We start from the raw sequence: 12,548 nt of genomic DNA on the forward strand, positions 1-12,548 counted from the left end.
AAAAAAAAGAAGAAATTTCTACAAACTAGAAAATACATACTTGGCAGCTACAAGAGTTTTAGCCAATTCAGATGACTTGCTTCCCAAAATTTGGAACATTCCCTTGGATTTGACCAAGTCGGAAAGATATGGTCATACTTGATGAAAGAAAAGTGAAATAAAATCTCAAACATAAATAAATAAAAAAAGTTAAGCAAAATTAAAAAATGCACAATAAATATGATTACTGAGTGTCTTAATGTTAAGGAGAAATTAAAACTAAGTGGTTGGTAATCTTAACTTTTAGTCATTAAGGAAAAATTTTAAGACAAATCTCTAATTTAGCCACTTACTTGGAAATAAGGCTCAGGCTGATGACTGTTCTCTACCATCTTAGAAACAGGAAAAAATTCACACTCACCTTTCCTGTCAGAAGCAAGCTGAGACTCAAGAAAGGAAGTGCCTGCTCTCCACCATCATGGAAGCAGAACAACTTGTCTTCCTTACCAGAAATGAGAAAAACTTCACAAAAGGAGCTGTAAAGCAAAATCAACCTTACCTCTGAACCAAATTTTGGGAGATCCGGGACTCTCCAGGGGGCAGAAGTTCCCAAACCTCAGCAAATCATCTATCCCATTGGTTTGAACAATAAGGATAGCCCAGGTTGGTATCAAGCAACTGGGACTACAGTATCATGTCACCACGCTCAGTTAATTTTTTTTTTAATTTTTTTATTTTTAGTAGAGATGGGGTTTCACCATGTTGGCCAGGATTGGCTTGTACTCTTGACCTCATGATCCGCCCGCCTCGGCCTCCCAAAGTGCTGGAATTACAGGCTTGAGCCACCGCGCCGGGCCCATGCCCTTCTCTTTTTATCTTTATTCGTATAGCCTGTTTTGTCAGAAACCAGATTGCAACACCTGCTTTTTTCTGTTTCCCATTTACTTGAAGGATTTTTCTCCATTCATTTTGAGCCTATGTATGGGAGTTCATTTGAGATGGGTCTCTTAAAGACAGCATAATCAAATGAGTCTTGGCTCTTTATCTATCTTGTCGCCCTATGTTTTTCACTTGGAGCATTTAGCCCATTTACATTTAAAGTTAGCAATGATATGTAAGGATTTGATCCTGTCATCATGCTCCTAATTGATAACTTCACAGACTTGTGTACGTGGTTTGTTTTTTTAGCATCACTGGTCTGTGTAATTCAGTGCATTTTTGTAGTGGCTGGTGATGATCTATTCTTTCCATATTAAATTCTACTTTCAGGAGCTCTTGTAAGATAGATCTGCTGGTAATGAATTCCCTCAGCATTTGCTTGACTGAAAATGATCTTATTTCTCCTTCACTTATGACACTTAGTTTTGCTGGACTTGAAATTCCCGGTTGAAATTTTTTTCTTTAAGTAGTTGAATATCTCTTCTGGCTTGTGGGGTTTCAGCTGAGCAGTTCACTGTTAGTCTGATGGGATTCCTTTTGTAGGTGACCTTGTCTTTCTCACTAGCTGCCTTTGACAAGTTTTATTTCATTTTGATCTTGGAGAACCTGATGATTATGTGTCTTAGAGATGTTCTTCTTGTGGCATATCTGAGGTTCTCTAGATTTCCTGAATTCAATGTTGTTCTGCCTGGCTAGGTTGGGGAAATTCTGATGAATGATATTCTGAAATATGTTTTCCAATTTGGTTACATTTTTGTCATCTCTTTCAGGTACATTAATATGGCATATATTTCACCTTTTTACATAATACTTTATTTGTCAAAGGTTTTGTTCATTCCTTTTTATTCTTTTCCCCCATTCTTGCCTCTTTTCTTTCAGAAAGCCAGTTTTCAAGCTCTGAGACTCTTACCTTTGCTTGATCTATTCTACTAGGTGGTCTTGCACATGAGATGGTGCTGGTCTGACCTCAGCACTCCTTAGTCTGCTTGCCTCTCCCAGGACCCCAGCCTGGCAACACCTGCTTACAGGGCACCCTTGGGTGCCCACACACATTACAAAAATTTTTATAAGGCAATCACACACAATTACCATGTGGCTGCATTATAAAAATTTATGTAGTGTGCTTTTCAGCTCTATCACATCAGTTTATTCTTTTTTTAAAAGCTGTACTTCAGGTTATAGGGTACGCATGCAGATCATGCAGAATTGTTGCATAGGTACACATTTGGCAATGTGGTTTCCTGCCTCCATCCAGTCACATACATCTGGCATTTCTCTTCAGGTAATCCCTCCCTGACCTCCCCAACCCCTGGTGTCCCCCTGTTGGCCACCCCCAAAAACACCCCAGTGTGTGATGCACCCCTCCCTGTGTCCATTTGTTATCATTATTCATCACCTGCCTATGAGTGAGAACATGCAGTGTTGGATTTTCTTTCTTCTGTCACTTTGCTGAGAATGATGATTTCCAGATTGATTCATGTCCCTACAAAGGACATAAACTCATCGTTTTTTGTGGCTGCATAATATTCCATGGTGTATGTGTGTCACATTTTCCTTGTCCAGTCTATCGTCTCTGGACATGTGGGTTATTTTCAGGTCTTTGCCATTGTAAACAGTGCCACTGTGAACATACGTGTGCATGTGTCTTTATAATAGAATGATTTATAAGCCTTTGGGTATATACCCAGTAATGGGATTGGTGGGTCAAATGGAATTACAATTTCCAGGCCCTTGAGCAAGTGCCACACTGCCTTCCACAATGGTTCAACTAGTTTGTACTCCTAGCAACAGTGTAAAAGTGTTCCTATTTCTCCACATGCTCTCTGGTATCTGTTGTCTCCAGATTTTTTAATGGTCACCATTCTAACTGGCATGAGGTGATATCTCAATGTGGTTTTGATTTCTCTAATAACCAGTGATGATGAGTATTTTTTCACATGTTTATTGGCCTCATATATATCTTCTTTTCAAAAGTGTCTGTTCATATCCTTTGTCCACTTTTGAACCGGTTTGCTTGTTTTTTTCCTTGTAAATCTGTTTCATTTCTTTGTAGATTATGGATATCAGCCATTTGTCAGATGGGTAGATTGCAATAATTGTTTCTCATTCTGCTGGTTGCTGGTTCACTCTAATGATGGTTTCTTTTGCTGTACATAAGCTCTGGAGTTTAATAAGGTCCCATTTGTCTATTTTCCTTTTGGTTGCCAATGCTTTTGGCAAGAAGTACTTGCCTACATCTATGTCCTGAATGGCTTTGCCTATTTTTTTTCTAGATTTTTTTATGGCATTATGTCTTATGTCTAGATCTTTAATCCATCTGGAGGTAATTCTACTGTAAGGTGAAAGGAAGAGGTCCAGTTTCTGCTTTCTGGACACTGGTAGCCTGTTTTCCCAACAACAATTATTAAACAAGAAATCCTTTTCCCATTGCTTGTCTTTGTCAGGTTTATCAAAGATGAGATGGTTGTATATGTGTGGCATTGCCACCACGACCTCTGTTCTGTTCCATTGGTCTATTTCTCTGTTTTAGTACCAGTACCATGCTGTTTTGATTCCTGTAGCTTTGTATTATAGTTTGAAATCGGGTAGCATGATGCCTCTGGCTTTGTTCTTTGTGCTTAGCATTGTCTTGGATATCCACACTCTCTTTTGCTTCCATATGAAGTTTAAGGTGGGTTTCTCCAGTTCTGTGAATAAGATCATTGGTAGCTTGAGGGGGACAGCATTGAATCTATAAATTACTTTGGATAGTATGGCCATTTTCAAGATATTGATTCTTTCTACAAATATGGAATGCTTCATGAATTTTTAGGTCCTCCTTGAGCAGGGGCCATGCTAATCTTCTCTGAATCATTCCAATTTTAATATATGTGCTGCCAAAGTGAGCACCAGTAATGTTGTTTATACTGGATATATTGCCTGTTAGCTCCTGCAATGTTTTAAAATGATTTTTGGCCTCCTTGCATTGGATGATGACATACTTCTTTCACTTAGTGAACTTTGTTTCTACCCACATTCTGAATTCTACTTGTATCATTGCATACATGTCAGCCTCTGGCCAGTTCTGAAAACTTGAACAGGCTGAACAGTTGATGTAATCATCTGGAGGAAAGAAGGCATGCTGACTTCTTGAGTTTCAGTGTTCTTGCACTGATTCTTCCTCATCTTTATGAACTTATTCACCTTCAACCTTTGAGGTTGCTGACCTTTGCACAGGATATTTTTCTTTTATCATATTTGATGATCTTGAGGGTTTGATTGTGGTTTAAAGTAGAATCAGGCAGCTGCCTTTGGTTTTGGAGGATTTTAGGGGGCCAAAATTCACCTCTCAATTCCTGGGCTGTGTGCTTTAACTCTGGGAAACTTATATTGGGTCTCAACTTTGTTCTCTGGCTCCTCAAAGTTTGGAGTCTACTGCACTGAAGGCAGCAAAGTGTGGCAGCTGTGGCAGAGTGTTAGCAGATGCAAAACTGCCTGCTTCCCTGTTGGCATTTGCCCAGTGGTGGAAGTGGTGGAGGCAAGACAGCTTGGTGGCGGCCAGAATACCCCTTCTGTGTGTGCTGTTGCATTAGAGGTAGTGTTGGTTCAGGCTGGGGTGCTGGCCTGTGCATGTCTGGGTGCCGTCTCTGTGACCCCCTAAGCAGCAACGACCACTCAACGTATATTAGCATTCCCTTTTCGTGCACAGAATTAGCACAAGGAGAAGGTGTTGGCAGAGGTTGTGATTTTGTTCCTCTGCCTACCATGGCTCTTTCTTCAATGGGAGTTGGTGTGGGTTGAAGTGTGTGCTACATTCCCATGTGCTGGTATGCCAAGTGCAGCAAAATCCACTCATGTAAACACACACCAGCAAAGTGACGTAGGACGTTTTTGTATAAAGAGCTTCAGTATGGAGAGGCAATGTAGAGGCGGGTGCGTGCCTGAAGAGTCCACTTTGCTGCATCTCTTCACTGCTCAGGCATGGTCCACTGGCACAGAAACAAAGGTGTGGGCAGCTGAGAGTGCCCTGTAGGCAGGTGTGGCCAGGCTGGGGCCCTGGAAGAGGCAAGCAGACTAAGGAGTGCTGAGGTCAGACCAGCTTCATCTCATGTGCAAGAATGCCCAGTAGATATCACGCCTCAGATAACTCTCTGAAAAGTGAGGCCCCAGCACAGCACAGCTGCTCTACAAAAACGTGGCCAGACTTCTTTTTTAAGCAAGTCTCCTTTTATTAATAGGGAAAATCTCATACCTGATCTCTGCTGGGCAATCTTCACATGAGATGTGGCTGATCAGACCTCCACAGTCCTAAAGTGCTGGGATAAAGTGTCTCATAAGACCAAGTAGAGCCTAGAGAGATAGCTGTGCCTGCCCTCTGGGCTTCACATCAGCTGGCTTCCTGCTCCATCACTTTGCTTGTCTCCTGGGGGCTCTACCCCAGAGAAATGCGAGTTAGCCATCACTTAGTGTAATCATCCCAGGATAGAGGGTCTGTTCTATGGGCCCAAGCCAGAGTTCCCTGTCCAGAGATAAGCAGTGGGGGGTATGTGGTATCCACAAGAGATGGACTGCCTTGTTCCTTGGGTCAACTGCAGCTTGTTAGAGTTATCAATATGGCACTTAGGGTCTTTGCTTTCTTGATATTCTGAAGGTAACAAGGGCAGATCCACTGCAGAGGCAGTGGCAGAGAGGATTTCAGTCGATCTGTGAAGCTCTGTCCACGAAATTGCCAAGTTGCTACTGGCTTGTTGGCTTCAGTGGGGTCCTGGATAAAGACCCAAGCCAGGAGGACCTGCTCATTGAGGAGATATGGAAGCCAGCACCCACGTAACGGTTCAGCCACTTTCCCATAAGGCTGCTGTGGTATACTGGGGGTCCACTCCAGTACCTAATTGCCTCATATCTTCCAGCGACTCAAGGTATCACTAGCGAAGCCTGCAAAAAGACAAAGATAATAGCCTGCCTCTTCCTCTGGGACCTCTGTACCACTGAGGTACAATCCTGTTGCCAATCTGGACACAACTACGAGAGGTGGCTGGAAACAATTTCAGAAGTCTTGTCTAGTCAGGAGGAACAAGATCAGAGACTTGCTTTTAAAAAAGTCTGGCCACGTTTCTGTAGAGCAGTTGTGCTGTGCTGGGGGTTCACTTCAGCCCCTGGTTCCCTCAGACACTCTGAAGTCCCAAGGTTGAAATGGCTGAGTTGCCCAAACAACAAAGATTACAGTCTGGTCCTCTCTCTGGAAGCTCTGATTCAAGGAGGCCTGAAACATCTGTCAGCCAGAGAACAGCAGTGAAGGCAGCCAGAGACCCTGTTGAAAGGCTGTACCCAGTGATTAGGAATGTTGTTGGGGATTGACTTAAACAAGGGTCTGGCTATGTTTTTGCAAGGTGGCTCTGCTGTGCTGAGCTACCACTTACACCTCTGGTCAGCTTGGGTTCTAAAAAGCCCTAAGGCCAGAACCTAGTCATCCAAACAGCAAAGATGGTGGCCTGCCTTTCTCTGTGGGAGCTCTGTCTAAGGAATATTTCAAATCTCCATTGGCCAGGGAACACCTGTGAGGGTAGCTGTAAGCACCAGGTGGGAGGTCCTGTTCAGTAAGAAGGAACAGGATCAGGAGCCTGCTAACAGAAGCAGTCTGGCCATGATTTGGTAAAGCAGCTGTGCTATGCTGCGGGAACTCTTCTGCCCCTGGTCGGTTTGTACTCTCCAATGCCCACAGGCTGGAATAATTAAGTTCCTCCAACAGGAAAGATGGCAGCCTGTCCTGTCTTTTCTTTCACAGTTTATCTTGTGTGATGGAGCTGAATTTTTAGGCTGTTAATTTTTACAATAAGCATTACAGTTGTTCAGAAAGAATCTTGCTGTTCTCTTTCAGGTTAGATGTATGAGAATTCATTGTCTCCTGTAAATAAACCTGTTGAGGTTTTGTTCTCTGGAAAGAAGTCTCTTTCTGCTATCTGGCTTTGGTCACATTCATGTAGAGCAGTAGCCAGTCTACAAGGACATGACTGAATTTCCATTTCCAGCGTTTCCTAGTTGTGTCTCACATTTTCCAATTCAGAACTGACCATTTTATTCTTCGTTGTCAAAATGCTAAGCTGTCCACTGTCTTTAAATACTGTCTTTGTTCATTCTTCCTTATCCAATTTTATAGCCTTTTGAATATTAGCATTCTTTTCTTTCACACTTTCAATGTCCTCCAAAAAAATTTTTTTTCCCTTAGCAGGTTCTGCTGTTGAATTTTGTCTAGTTCCAGTCTAAGCATGGCAATTTTTTTCCCAGAACATGCTATTTTCATGCAAGAGATCTTTTTCTTTCTTATGGCTAAGAGAATTCTAAGTCAACAAAGCAACATTTTAGTTAGCACAAAATAGAATAACATATCATAATTTCCTCTGAATTTAAAGCCTAAGATGTATATTTGTATAATGAAAGAATTCCCATGGTGAATATGTAACTGAAAAAAAGTTGAACAAAACTTCAAACCTAATAGAGTGTAAATTCCAGAAAGTTTCAATATTGATTTAAACACCACGAAAAATAAATCACTAGAGGATTTTAAAGAATTTTGGATTTGGAAAAGCCTTTCTCTGAATAACAAAATAATCATAGGCATAAAATATAAGATTAATACATTTGACTACGTTTTAAAAATTGGATTTACACTCTGATATCTATCCTATAAACCACACCATTGTAAGAGCCTTAGCTATGCATATATTTGGACAGAAGCAGTTCCTCTAAGTTTTCAAGTTCCTTTTTCTGAAGAAAGTTTTATCATTATATGACTTTTCTAATACTGTTATAGTCAGTTATAAGAATTACATTTATTCATAACTTAAATCTAAGTTTTGTATCCTATATGTACACATCTGCATCTAAGCATTGCGCTTCTACATCCAACTGTGAACTCATTTAAGATCAGGATTCTTAAAAAGAGAAATAAAAAAATATATGCAGCTGGATACTGTGGCTCACACCTGTAATCCCAGCAGCATGTAATGTTCAGTGTTCTATGTAGTACTGCACTTCTACATGTGGCTGGGCACAGTGGCTCACACCTATAATCCTAGCTGCTGAGGTGCATGGATCATGAGGTCAGAAGTTCGAGACCAGTGTGGCCAGCATAGGGAAACTTCGTCTCTACTAAAAATAAAAAAATTAACCAGGAATGGTGGAGTGCACCTGTAATCCCAGCTACTCAAAAGGTTTAGGTAGGAGAATTACGTGAACCAGTAGGTGGAGGTTGCTGTGAGCTGAGATCATGCCATTGCACTCCAACCTGGGCGACAGCCTGTGTGAGACTCTGTTTCAAAATAAACGTGTGTGTGTGTGTGTGTTTGTGTGTGTGTGTGTATGTATATAGGTGTGTATATATGTGTGTGTGTGTGTGTATTTACCTGTACATGTGTGTAATACACACAGATGTATATAGTATATTGTGAAGAATTTTCCCTATGTTGTCTGATGCTAGTTCTAGTGATCCTCCAGAAAATCACCATTACGTCTGTGGTGTAAACACATAATACAAAAGAAACATTAAATATTAAATAATATTTAATTCAAAATATTAATAATAAATAAGATAGGACTTATAGAGTTTTTCTTAGAAATCATAAGATTAAGGAAGATCCAAGATGCCTGAATAGGAACATCTTCGGAATGTAGTTACCAGCAAGAACAGTGCAGAGAGTGAGTGCTCACTACATTTCCAAATAAGTTTTCACTGCCAACAGACCAGGAGATTCCTGAGCATAAAAGTGCCATGAGTTTTCATTTCAGCAGTTTCAGCCAGGGATGCATCAGGACAAAGAAACTCACAAAAGTTTGGGTGGCCATTTCAACTGGTGCCTGGAATGCCTGGGAGACAGAGCTGTCCATTCAACTGAAAGGGAGGGGGCTGAGACAGGAAACCAGGTGATGTGATCTGGCTTGATGGGTACCAACCCACGAGACAAGAAATCTGAAACACTCTGGATTAAGAGTTTCACAAAAAGCGCAGCTGGAACTGGGATGGCCCAACTTCGTGGGGGGAAGGGCATCCCCCAATACCAAGGCAGTCTGCCACTACCAATGCAGACTACTTTGTGCCAGGCAGGGCATCTAAGAAAAAAGGCAGCAGCATGGCAGGAATTTATAAATAAGGCTGACCTTCCTAGGACAGAGCACATGGGAAAACAGCAGGTTATGAGTTCAGCTGCAGCAGAGTTAAAGGTACCAGCTCAGCAGCTCTGTACAAAACAACAGAATTCCCAGCACAGCACTTGAGCTCTTATAAGGGACAGAATGTCTCCTCAAGCAATTCTCTGAGCCCCATATACACAAAAAGACACCTCATAAAGGAAAGCTCAGGCCAACATCTGGTGGATACCATTCTGGTATGAGGATAGCGGAGGCAGAAACTGGCAGCAACCCTTGCTGTTCTGCAGCCCCATGGGTGATCTCCAGGTGAGTGGGATCTCGACAGCACCTCCAGTGATCCTGCAGCAGAGGGGCCTGACTGTTAGTAGGAAAACTAAGAGGAAAGAAATAGCTTCAACATCAATAAAAAGGGCATCCATTTAGAGACCCCACCTGAAAGTCACCAAGTACAAAGACCACAGGTAGATAAAGCCACTAAGATGGGAAGAAACCAGCGCAAAAAGGAAGAAAACACCAAAAACCAGAAGACTTCTTCTCATCCAAGGGATCATAACTCCTCACCAGCTAAGGATCAAAGATGAATGGAGAATGAATCTGATGAATTGACAGAAATCGGCTTCAGAAGGTGGGTAATAACAAACTTTTCAGAGCTAAAAGAACGCGTGCTAACCCAATGTAAAGAAACTAAGAACCTAGAAAAAAGGTTAGATGATATACTGATTAGAATAAATAGATTAGAGAAGAATAGAAACGACTTGATGGAGCTGAAAAACACACCACAACAACTTCATGAAGCATACACAAGTTTCAAAGGCAGAACTGACCAAGCAGAAGAAAAAGTATCAGAGATTGAAAATCAATGCAATGAAGTAAAATAAGAAGGCAAGAATAGAGAGGAAAGAGTGAAAAGAAATGAACAAAGCCTCCAAGAAATATGGGATTATGTGAAAAGACCTAATCTACATTTGATAGGCACACCTCAGTGTACAGAAAGAATGAATGCAAGCTGGAAAACACTCTTCAGGATATTATCCAGGAGAACTTCCCCAACCCAGCAAGGCAGGCCACTATTCAAGTCCTGGAAGTATGGAGAACACCACAAAGATATACCTCAAGAAAAGCAACCCCAAGACACATAATCGTCAGATTCACCAGGGTCGAAATGAAGGAAAAAATGCTGAGGGCAGCAAAAGAGAAAGTCGGGTTACCCTCAAAGGGAAGCCCACCAAACTCACAGTGGATCTCTCCACACAAAACCTACAAGCCAGAAGAGAGTGGGGGCCAATATTCAACATCCTTAGAGAAAAGAACTGTCAACCTAGAATTTAATATCCAACCAAATTAAGCTTCACATTCGAAAGAAAGAAAATCCTTTATGGACAAGCAATTACTGAGAGATTTTCTCACCACCAGGCCTGCCTTACGAAAGCTCCTGAAAGGAGCACTAATCAAGGAAAGGAACAATCAGTAACAGCCACTCCAAAAATGTACCAAATGGTAAAGACCATCGACACAATGAAGACAATGTGTCAACTAAAGGACAAAACAGCCTGCTAGCGTCAAAATGGCAGTATCCAATTCACACATAACAAAATTATCCTTAAATGTAAGTGGACTAAATGACCCAATTAAAAGACATAGACCATCTGATTGCATAAAATGTCAAAACCCATCAGTGTGCTGTATTCAGGAAACCCATCACTTGTGCAAGGACACATGTAGGCTAAAAATAAAGGGATGCAGAAAGACGTGTCAAGCAAATTGAGAGCAAATAAAAAGCAGGAGCTGCAATCCTAGTCTCTGATAAAATGGACTTTAAAACAACAAAGATCAAAAGACACAAAGAAGGGCATTACATAAAGGTAAAAGGATCAATGCAACAAGAAGAGCTAACGATCCTAAATATTTATGCACTCAATACAGGAGCACCAGGGTAGCACCGAGGAACATAATGCAAGTCCTTAATGACTTACAAAGAGACTTAGACTCCCACATAATAATAGTGGGAGACTTTAACAGTCCATTGTCACTGTTAGACATATCATTGAGACAGAAAATTAAGAAGGAGGTCCAGGACATGAACTCAGATCTGGACCAAGCAGACCTAATAGACATCTACAGAAATATCCAACCCAAATCCATAGAATATACATTCTGCTCAGCACCACACAGCACCTACTCTAAAACTGACCACATAATTTAAAATAAATCACTCCTAAGTAAATGCAAAACAAATGAAATCATAACGGTCTCTCAGACCGTATGCAATCAAATTAGAACTCAGAATTAAGAAACTAACTCAGAACTGCAGAACTTCATGAAAATAGAACAACTGGCTCCTGAATGTCGACTGGATAAACAATGAAATGAAGGCAGAAAGAAAGATGTTCTTTGAAACAAATGAGAACAAAGACACAACGTGCCAGAATCGCTGGGACACTTTTAAAGCAGTGTCGAGAAGGCAATTTATAGTAATAAATGCCAACTAGAGAAGCAAGGAAAGATCTAAAATTGACACTCTAATGTAAAAATTAAAAGAGCTAGAAGAGAAAGGTCAAAAAAATCTCAAAAGCTAGCAGAAGACAAGAATTAACTAAGATCAGAACAGAACTGAAGGAGACAGAGACACAAAAAGCCCTTCATAAAATCAATAAGTCCAGGAGCAGATTTTTTGAAGAGATCAACAAAATAGACAGAGCCCTAGCCAGATTAATAAAAAAGAAAAGGGAGAAGAATGAAATAGATGCAATAGAAAACGATAAAGGGGATATCATCACTGACTCCACAGAAATACAAACTACAATCAGAGATTACTACAAATAACTTTATGCATATAAACCAGTAAACCTGGATGAAATGAATAAATTCCTCTACATTTGTACTCTACCAAGACGAAACCAGGAGGAAGTTGAAATCCTGAGTAGACCAATAACAAGGGCTGAAGTAGAGGCAGGAATCAATAGCCTACCAACCAAAAAAAGGCCAGGTCCAGAGGGTTCACAGATGAATTCTACCAGAAATACAAAAAGAAGCTGGTTTCATTCCTTCTGAAACTATCAATCCATACGAAGAGAGAGAATCCTCCCTAACTCATTTTGTGAGACCAACATCATCCTGATACCAAAACCGGGCAGAGACTCAACTAAAAAAGAAAACTTCAGCCCAATCTCCATGATGAATATCGATGAAAAAAATCTTCAATAAAATACTGGCAAACTGACTGCAACAGCACATCTAGAAGCTTATCTGTCACGAACAAGTAGGCTTCACCCCAGGAATGCAAGCCTGGTTGAACATATGCAAATCCATAAATGTAGTCCATCACATAAAGGAACCAAAGTCCAAAACCACATGATTATCTCAATAGATGAAGAGAAGGTCTTTGATAAAATTCAACAGCGCTTCATGGTAAAAACTCTCAATAAACTAGGTACTGGCGGAATTTAGCATAAAATGATAAAAGCTATGTATGACAAGCCTACAGCTTGTTCAGTTCAATATCATAC

At 40.9% G+C, this 12,548-nt stretch overlaps 1 non-coding gene across 1 annotated transcript; it reads right to left on the minus strand.

The window, feature by feature from the left end:
- Window positions 1-3,700: 3,700 nt before the first annotated feature.
- Window positions 3,701-3,807, minus strand: LOC141583397 (U6 spliceosomal RNA). The gene has a single exon (XR_012516048.1). It is a non-coding gene; the product is annotated as a U6 spliceosomal RNA (small nuclear RNA).
- Between the last annotated feature and the right edge of the window lie 8,741 nt (window positions 3,808-12,548).

This window comes from Saimiri boliviensis (assembly GCF_048565385.1).
Source record: "Saimiri boliviensis isolate mSaiBol1 chromosome 19 unlocalized genomic scaffold, mSaiBol1.pri SUPER_19_unloc_5, whole genome shotgun sequence".
NCBI lineage: Eukaryota > Metazoa > Chordata > Mammalia > Primates > Cebidae > Saimiri > Saimiri boliviensis.